The following is a 10,349-nucleotide window of genomic DNA, read 5'->3' on the forward strand; positions in this document are numbered from 1 at the left end:
CAAAAAAAAAAAAGAAAAGAAAAAAAAAAGAAAAAAGAAACAGGCCTGTGTAGCACTTTCCTATCCTGCTTTTCGCTTTCTAATTCAGTCCAACACAAGGCTTGAAGGAAAAGCCTCTCTGGTTCCATGTTCATCTTGGAAGAGCAAGCGCTCTAGGATGATCGTTGACCACAAGTTGATAATGATGACGATTTAATTAGAAGCCTCTCTCTGGTCTGGAGTCAGCCCAAACTCCTCCACCCTGCAGATGGAATAAATTTAGCAACAGTGAAGAAGAGTAGGGCCATCTTTTGCTCCTTTCTTCCACCGCTCCCTCCCCCTTCACAACTTCTCTTTCTTGTCATCTAAGTACCACCTCCAATCAGAGACAGAAAACATTCTTCCCCTCTGACACCACACCGCAAGTCGTTCATGCGCCATCATCGCTCAAGCTTGCATCCCCTAAGTGCGCATGCACCTCAACGCTCCCCAATTACCAACACGTGGCACTTTGAAATATTAATACAATGCTTAAATAAAGTTTTAAGTAACACTCTAATAGTAGTAGAAGCTGCTAAAAATGATCTAGGAGGAGAGAAGTGTTTTCAAGGTAACAGCAGGAGCAGCTCCCGGCTCTAGTACCAACTGGAACAAGGTGAAAAAGGCCTGGCTCTGGGACGACCAGCGTTGTGGAGAAAATGTCTTATTTGCATCCTGGCAGGTCTCGGGGGTTTAGTTTAGCCCTGTGTCATAGTTTCGGTTTCTTTCCTGCTAGAGATTCCAGTGTGTGCTATGAGTGAGCTTTTTTCAGCTGCAGGCCCATGACGGAGCGCCGCAGGACGACATGCCCGCCGGTGGAAAAAGGCTGGTGGGGCTGTAAGCCTGCCAGGATCTTCCCTTTATTCCAGCTTCCCTCTCTTTTTGTGGAGTTCGTATGTTCCTAAACTCTGGCCTACGATGAGTGATTCAGAGTGATTTTTTGAGAGCCAGTGTGGGTATGCTGATAGATGTCAAAGAGGCTCCAAAGATATGCAGGGGAGGCAAAACCGCAATATTTTCTCCATTATTACAACAGATTTCTGCCATCCTATAAAATAAAAAAAGATCACTACATTACAGCCCTTTTGACACCACAACTAAGAAAAATGAGGGCTTAAATTATGTCCGTAGACCTTCCTGCCCAAATATTTAACATGACAAACTAATGAAAAAGGGGGTCATTTATTTTATTCAATTTCAATTTGTTTTCCTCTGCAAGAAAACATTCACCTTTTCCAGCCTGGTGTTTTCACTTTGGTGTGATTAATACATCCTGGCAAAGCCAAAAAGAGAGAGAGCGGAAGAGGAAAGACTTCACTTTCAACATATAATAAATTACCTCAACAACACCACAAAATGTGCAGCTTTTAAGCGTGTCCATACTTTAAATGTGAATTCTCAAGAAGATGAGATTTTCTTGCGTATGTATGGATTAGAACCGAGTGTGAAATCTATAGTGGGACTGGATTCAAATTACTTTAAAATTTTACCATTGAGGTTTAGTCACAATAACAAATGTTCATTAAATTTCACAGTCAAAAAAAGGTCCATTGTCTATTGTCAACTGTGTAGTGATGTATGAAGAACGGCTCCCATAAAACTCACTTTCAAACCAAGAAATGATGTGAACTTGAACTCGAAATCTGTGTTGGAAAATATTTCACCCTCAAGCGAAATTCCTGATTATATGGATTGGATTTCGTGTGGACTATTTTGCACATGAAAATTCACCAAACAATGGTGAATTGACCGCACCTTTAGAGTTTATGTCCAATATCTTAAAGCCAGTAGTGCCATGACTCAGGAATGATGAATGATCCCTATGGGATCTTCTGGAACCTTCTTCACTCCAAACAGTTGCTCCCAGCTCTGCAGCTCTGAATTAAGACCAACATCATAAACTGCTGAGTCTCTTCACGTAGAGACCATTGAGACAAGCCACGCTCTAAACTGTGCAGGCTAGAATGGCAGATCAAGCTAACACACACACACACACACACACACACACACACACACACACACACACACACACATCACATCAGTTGCTGTCACCACTTGACCCATCATCAAAAGCTGTTCATGGACACATCCATAATGATAGTCAAGGGCTTTCTCTCAATCTGTCTGTTTGCTGCTGCATTACATCTTATTACATTGGCAGTCAGGTAGCAGAGCCTTTTTCTTATTCAGAAAGAAAGAAAAGAGAGATGGAGATAAGTGTGAGGGAAGGAGAGAGAGAGAGAACACTTGTGGTTTGGTCTGCTGAAGCCATTTTCTTGTGACGCACATGTACACCGACGGCAGAAAGACTTTAAAACTGCAAGTGGGTGCACATAATCGCAGAATAGGAAACAAAAGGGGCTGGTTTATAAAATACTTCAGTTGAACTACTGTCAGACACACAGCCACAGCATTCCTCCCTTCTCCTTACCAACCTCCTTTGTCACTTTAATTTGCTTCTGGCATTTTGCATCCTGAGTTTCCACACATACACACACACAAAAAAAACTGTGGGTGATGTGATTTTGGCATCAAATCTCCTGTTTTTTCCATACAAATTTCCAGACTTTTAGATGTCCTATCAAAAAACATGCCTGCAATTAGCTCCAAACTTCAGCATTTCTTCATTCTAGAAGATTCTCAATAACACAAAAAACAAAGTCTAATTCATTACAAAACTGTTTAAGAAGATAGCAACAGGGTTTCTTTCACAAAACAGAAAAGTCCCAGGGAATTCAAAGGCCCTTTTGTCTTAAGAGGAACTCAACCTCAGGGTGGATATTTCTTTGACAGTTCTTAACAAAAATAATTTTCTATGTTGTGAGGGCTAAATCATGCCTTCTATCCCAAACACGCTAGAATGAACAACTGATTGAAGTAAATCAACTATATAAAATATATGTATATATAAAACATATTAAAATATGTAGGCCTATATCAAACATTTTAAACATTATATTATGGACATCATGTGTACCATCATGGACTAACTTACTGTGGTTTGTGATCCATCACATAAGACAGACTTATAGGAATCTAGAGCATCACATATTGACCTGCTTAATCACATGCGTACTATGAGAGTTAGGTAGAGGGCAATCTGCCAGCTTGATCTTACTGGCTCACATTTGATCTAATAGCAGAGCATTCAGAGTGGGCGGAGTCTTCTGCCGGGGGCTGCACAATCCCTTTGTAATGGAACACAGAGCATTTTAGGATAATGATCAATTATTCTCTACCACGAAAGGCCAGGATTATCACAAATCTCGAACTAAATAGTGCCTAGCTCCCAACACTGTCCTGATTCCCTTAATCCGTGTTTGACAATGATTTAGCTAACACAGCACACTTTCACCATAAGATGATGTAAAATGAAATTCACATTGTGAAAGTGATAAATACTAGAATAAAAAGCCACTAAATTTGTTGTTTAGTGGAGTTGCAGGCATGTAAGAGGGAATTACTGAGTATCAAAAATGTAATGCTTATTATACTAAACTCAATACACATCATTCCTACCCCAATAAAGCATGATGAATTCTACCTCTTATTAATAGTAAAAAATAAACAAGAAGCCTATGCAAAATCATAGTACTTTCCAGTTAAATTCTTGATGGCTATATAACAGTACAGCATTCTGCAGACTTTTTTCAGCATCTACAATAAAAAAGTGACAGTCTAAAAAGTCTAAGATAAAACACAACATCTACCAATCAGCAATATTTACTACTTTTACAAATGACATTATATAATAATTACTTATAAATGGAGGATGAAAGAGGTGAAGTAAAAAATGCAAGGACAATTACGAACAGCAAAGGACTAGTCCTAAACACAGAGTCCATATCAACAGATTTATTTTTATTATTTATTCATGCACCAATTAAAGGTTAAGCATGTGCCAAAGCCTGTGTGTCAGAGAGCAGCTGTAGTGAGCGAGAGGGAGAGAGCGGCCACAACAAGAAGGTTAAGGAAAAAGCAAACTAACTTTGTCTTGAAATGGTTTTGGCCAGGAGACAAGCTCTCCACAAAAGAGCACGGACTGGCATAAACATTTGTACAAAATTATAAGTGCATTTGGAGACGCATGCAGGAGTCAACCGCCTGCACACGGTTCCCTACGCTCACTCTCTCCCAGCAAACCCTCCACCCCAGAGCGCGTGTGTGTATACAGGCTCCAAACCACTGCATTTTAATTACTGCCAGCAAGCACAGCAAACCCCTTTGAAATGGAAATGGCCTCAGAATCTTCCTCTGCACAGCAGAAATCATCTTCTGATTTGAAAAAGAAAAAGAAAAAAACAATATGCTACACCACAGCCTAGACCTGATAATGCTGATTATAACCACCAATAAAGCCAGTGTCAACAACCTCACAGTCCCAGAGATCCCTAGCATTAAATCTACATATTCATGTATGCTTATAAAAGAGCTAGGAGAGAGAACGATAGGAAAATATTTTATAATACAGAAGGCATATTTGTCATGCACCTAATTTCAAAGAAATGTAGGCTTTATGTGTCATGCAACACTAAGTTCGGGACATTTTGATTTAAGCAATAGTGTGTATTGATGGAACACATTCAAAGAGCAGCTCTATTATTGTGCTAGCACATCCTGTTATCAGGAAAATGCTGTGAGAAGATGAGGAAAAGAAAGCATTTAGTAATATTTTGGAGTGAAAAGCATCTATCTCTCCAGTTCATTGTGCAGCATCAGGCCATAGGTGAACATGCGTTTTCAGTGGAGGGAAAAAAAGCGTGGCCTTCATTTACAAAGAGTGTCCAAGACATCAGAGACGTCTTTAATTTTTTTCCTTGTGCCATTGCAACGTCTAGACCTGAGGTTGCAAAAGGGCAAAAAACGAAATGTTGTAGAGAAAAAAGGCCTTTAGTCTGTCGCTGAAAGACACGGCCACCTGTATTGGAATTTCACAAGGCCTCCTAAGCTATAGCTTCACTATCTTAGTTTTTCAGAAGCAAGACTGCAATTTGGGTGTGTTGTTAAGCCGCAGATAAGTATAGGTTGGATAATTTATACTTGCTCAGGAGGAAAGAAATACTTAAGACCTAATGTTAAAGGTCTTCACAAGACTACATATCTATTTATTTACTATCTGTCATTTGATTGTTACAGCTTTGATTTCATTTTGGTGCGTCCAGGGTCAGCATTCCTGCCTATGTAAATCATTAAATCATACTAGAAAGCCCTGAGGATCTCGAGCAGCTGTCAGCTTGCCATCTTCATTGATGACAATGGATCTATCATTTTGCAGGAATGCAGTGGACGGCTGCGAGAAAAGACACTGCATGCACTTAAACATCAGCATGTGTATAATAATAAGAAATTCATGCTTTATGTAATGAAGATCATTCAAGATCTGAATATCATCCACAAGAAAACGCCACCTTCCTAGTGTCTTCCTTATTTCGCTAATTAGTAGACAGAACTTACTATAATTAAAAGTGCAGCAAAGCTTCAATAACACATTACAGAAACTTGAGAGATTCTGCCACAAAAGGGGAAAAAAGCCTTCTAATAAACATGTTGCCATCGGTTTTGATCATTGTTGAAATATTCCACAGCAAATTAGCTAACACTTATAAAGACAGATGTCACAACATGTGCTGCCACATTTCCTCCTCATGCATTCCTCCCCTACGGCTGGCGTGCTGCTTACCTTTACCAGGCCTGCTGTTGTTTACCTCCAGTGTTGTTTATCATTAGGATTCTGCTGGCACTGTTCTAACCCCTCCAATACAAGACAGAACTATAGGCGACACTTACACCTGAGCATCTAACACAACCTCAACTAGCTCTTTTCAACTAAATATGTTACTGTACACTGGGTTACGCACTACTGCACAACAAAAATAAGATAAAAAAATTAACAAGAGTTAAACCAAGAGTATTCGTTTAATAAATTATTAGATGAAATAACATTTTGAAAGAATTGGCTCTGATAAGAATGTGATTGTTCATAAATAAACTGCTTGAGCTCAAAAAAAATTATTCGCTACACTCACTTCATCCTTTACTTTATCTTCAAGATATACATCCACTTAAGACGTATAAACAACATCATTTCAAAGATTAAAGACATACTGCTTTACTAAAGTAGGAAGCGATAAGAAAGGCCAAATTAGGTCAATGAAAATGTAAATAATAAAACAGGCAATAAGTAAAATGCCAAAGCTGCGTAAAACCATTGAAAACTGATTAAAACTCAAAATTACTGGTAGAGAAATCTGAGACAATATTTCTCAAGTACTAAAACATATGGCAGACAACCTCTAGAAACAACAGACTGTGGCACATGAAAGAGAATTATTCAAAGTTCATTTACTGTCCAGATTTTAGGACTGATAACGCATTCAACTGATGCCAGCTCTGCAATTAATGTTCCCAAGAAAGTAATCAAAAGTCCCTTTATAACAGAGAACATAATTATAGCTAAACAACTGAACTTATTATATCCTGCACAGAAAAGTGATTCTCTCATTTCAAAATGATTTATATGAAACACTGAGTATCAAATAAATTGGTCTGATATATTTTATGTATCTTAAAATTATATTTTGTATAAATTTATCATACAATAATTTTGTATGCATTTAAAGATTAAATGAAATGCATTTTGATGGCATGGAATTACAATCACTCAGTCACTGCAAGGTATCATAATGACACTCCGCGAGTGTTTGAACGATTTAGAGCCTCATGATTCAATCCCTTAAACGATGAAATGCCTCAATTAAAAAAGGCAAAACTATCATCACTGCATAATAATCTCTAATAAAATTTTATTAATCCGCATGAACTGTAAGAATGATTAGAGTAGCCTATTAAAAAAACTTAAAAAGACTAAAACCCTACTTCACACACTACGTGTTAAAATACATATTCCAGCTGTCAAGTCTCAGAACATAAGATCTATTCAAAGACAAGTGAGGCATCGCAGAATAGAATACGGTCCAAATCTCTGAACTTACTGGCACCATAAGCGTTCGTCTGCGATCTGTCGGTATCTGCTCGCCGGATCCAGTTAGGAAATGCTCTTTACTTGCACAAAACCACAAGTTCCTCCCCAAATCCACGGGCAGAAAGTCCTGAAGAAAAAAACAACAACATCATCAACGGAGATCGTCATTATCTCAAACGCTTTCATCTCAGCGAAAATGAAAGTGCATTTGTCTGTGAAATATAGTTATGAAACTGCGCAAAAACCTTCAATCATACTTAATTTCTGTCCATAAAGAAAGCATTTGGAAAATCCAGTCTGCATGAAAAATAAGATTGCATGAATAGGCTACTGCGTTTAAACTTGAAACAGCGAGCAGTGGAGTTAAACAAATAAAAATAAAAAAACACTGATGCGTACTACATTTGTGAAGTGTGTTAACACTAATAAAATAGGAGGGATTTGTATAAATTCATTAGATTCTGTATTGGCAAATAACACATTTGATTCCTTTTTAAATCTCGATGAATTAATACAGGTGGTCACGGTCTGTCTTTTAAATGCATGACTTTAGAATAAGTAAATAAATGTAAGGGATATAGGTGAGACCCTTTCTCAAAGGCAGTGAATAAGTCTATCTCTATTGCGTGCAGCACATCCCTGTATAGCAATCAGGACAATGTGCTGAACTGGCAGTCTAATTATAAATGTTCCATTGGGCTCCAGTGCCATCTTACCTTATGAGGGAACAGCTAACAGCAACTGCTCAAAACAAAATGCCATTACGGGCTCAACTTCACCCCAACAGAGGGACAAGCCAAGGGGATTGTTTTTCAAACAGCCCCCTCTCACTTAAGACAAGAATGTATTATTAGACACCCGGTTATTCTTACAGACTAGACACAATTTCAGGAGAGAAAAACTAGCAAAGTTAAGCTGTGTTTAATTAAGGTGTCAGGTTGCGTCCCTGACGGGAACAACAAAGCTTTTGTGTTTCTGCGAAAAGAAAAAAAGGAGGAGAGTGTTTCGCTTTCTAGCGCCGGAAAAGTGTTTAACGAGAAGTAATTTATGTGTATTAATTTTTTTAATATTTTAAATGTCCCGTTTGACGTGTCTGAGGGGGGCTTCAGGAGTTTTTAAAAACCAATACATTCCGTCATAGCCTACGTCGGCGTGTTGTGTTATGTTCCTTATTAAAATATTATCGCATCTCGTGCAGCAGTCGAAAAAAGGGCTTATCTGTGTGGTATGAGGGTCTACTTTTGGGAAACACCCATGAGATGATGGGCTATCGGTGTCCCACAGACTGAGTTCACACATATTGCGCTCCATTTGTCCTCTCATACCTCACCGCTCTGTTTCTGGAAATCTCAAAAGCATAATGCATAGCACGAAACTTTAAAAAGAGGCAGAATAAGGATAATGCAAAGTGTAAATCGCGTATAACGGAAAATACACGTTAAAATTATTTTACTGGATTTATTTTAAATTGAAATTCACTGTGAATGTAATTTTAAACTACTAGCTATTATATTTTTTGTGTAAAGTTTTTTTTATTTTTTATTATTATTAGGCTATTACACATAGCCTATCTGTTTGACGTTTTAAAACAAAAGCGATAAGTACGTTAACAAACGTTTTAATAAGCGCCTTAATTTCTCAGATAAAATATCACACATTCTGATAAAATAAATAAGAAATAATTCCCGGAGTTCACTTACTTTCAGTCTGAATGCAGTGTATATCAGAGCACCTGGGAGATTAAAAGGAGTCTGCTTGTCCAAGTTGCTTATTGTCTCTAAATGGTTCAGCTTTAGATGAGGACTTCATTTTAATTTATGGCTTATGCATTCTTCAAAGGTCAATATGCCTGACCTCGAGCGAAAGTTGAGAAACAATTCCCATGCTCGCTTAGAGAACAATTTTGCCTTCAAACATTTTTATTTTTTTATCTACCTGCTTAGCTATCTCTCGCGGGCTGAAAAGGTGTCTGATCTTAAAAAACACAAAGCATGTCCAGTTTTTAATAGAGAGAAAGTTAAAACGACGTCGAATCGGATACTTGCCAGTATACCACCTATAACAGCGCTTCTCCCGTTATTGTCAATGAATAGTACCGCTCTGTGGACAAAAGTGAAATTACCTCCGGTGTAGTGAACTTATCCGCCGTCCGGATGACAACTACATGATATCTATTACTCAGAAATAAAACTAATTAAACAGCACGGCACCTGGAGTTATTATCATACGTACATCATTAGAAATCAAACCTGCGCATCATTGTTTCCTTTCGGCGCGTGCGTTTGTGAGCAGACTACACTACAATAGTTCAATAGCGGACAATGAAGTACAAACAAAACATTATAACTGCTGGGAGAACATACAAGAACCGCTTGGGTGATGTCTGTTTAACTTTTTTCTGTTAGTCGACAAGATTTTTGCGTTTTTTTTGTTAAGAAATAAGCTCTTAATCGTTCCTCGTCATCGGTCTACGGAGTAGAATATCATGCGTCACTCTTCGTTGAAAATTACCGTTTAGACAAATATCAATCCTGGACAAGCAAACCCTTTCAAATAGTTTGGACACTTACTGTAAAGCTTCTGTAAATAACACGTGAATGTATCGATACGGTAGCTGCGGTGTTACGACGCCAAAAAGACGATAAACACAACATGACGAAAAGACACGAAATCACGGACGACAGGTTATCAATGATAAAAGTTTACCTTGATGTGAGCAGGGTACCAAAACAAGCGCTCGTCTTCGCCGTATCCCGTTATTGGTTTTGAAACAGGTTAAAGATAATGAACACTGGAGTGTAGTAGCAAAGAAAGAAGAAAACTGAAGTGTGTCGCTTCCACTGACCGTAGAGGGAATCCCGCTTTGGCTGAATGAAGTTGAACTGTCAAAACTGCTGAGAGCAGTTGTAAGTATATTTATCGCGATTTCCTCTCTACTCTAAAACAGAAGCGACAGAAGACGATGGTTACTGCTGTCAATCTTGGCAATCAATGCAAGCGGCCATGTCGCAAGTATTCAAAGCATTTCCCGTCGTGCAACATCAGAAAGTGAGTGGCCAGGGCATTGATCTGAGGAAAGAGGCAGGGCTCCCCCTCCCAGACAACACATGAGAGAGAGAGAGAGAGAGAGAGAGAGAGAGAGAGAGAGAGAGAGAGAGAGAGAGAGAGAGAGAGAGAGAGAGAGAGAGGTGGGGTAGAATAGTGTATTGTGAGGTGGAAAAATAACTCAGGTGATGTACATTTTCATATGTCAGGATATTGTTAGCCATATAACATTTCGCGTTAAATACATTAGTAAATATTCACGCGTCAAGTCATCTGTTAAAGTTATAGCCAAGCTATTTAAAAA

The 10,349-nt window shown here is 38.5% G+C and overlaps 1 protein-coding gene across 4 annotated transcripts in view; it reads right to left on the reverse strand.

Annotated features, from left to right (window-relative positions):
* The window catches only part of sox6 (SRY-box transcription factor 6), a 147,940-nt gene extending 137,858 nt beyond the window's left edge, over nt 1-10,082 (reverse strand). For 2 of the 4 annotated variants that reach the window (XM_082150038.1, XM_082150037.1), the window contains exons 1-2: nt 9,707-10,082; nt 7,011-7,127 (exon numbers count right to left, since the gene is read on the reverse strand). The gene's annotated coding sequence lies outside the window, so the exon portion shown is untranslated. Of the gene's footprint in view, nt 1-7,010; nt 7,128-8,700; nt 9,687-9,706 lie in introns of those variants that run through there. The other 2 variants (XM_082150039.1, XM_082150040.1) reach the window with 2 other exon arrangements.
* Nucleotides 10,083-10,349: the final 267 nt, after the last annotated feature.

Source organism: Leuciscus leuciscus (genome assembly GCF_965113295.1).
Source record: "Leuciscus leuciscus genome assembly, chromosome: 2".
NCBI lineage: Eukaryota > Metazoa > Chordata > Actinopteri > Cypriniformes > Leuciscidae > Leuciscus > Leuciscus leuciscus.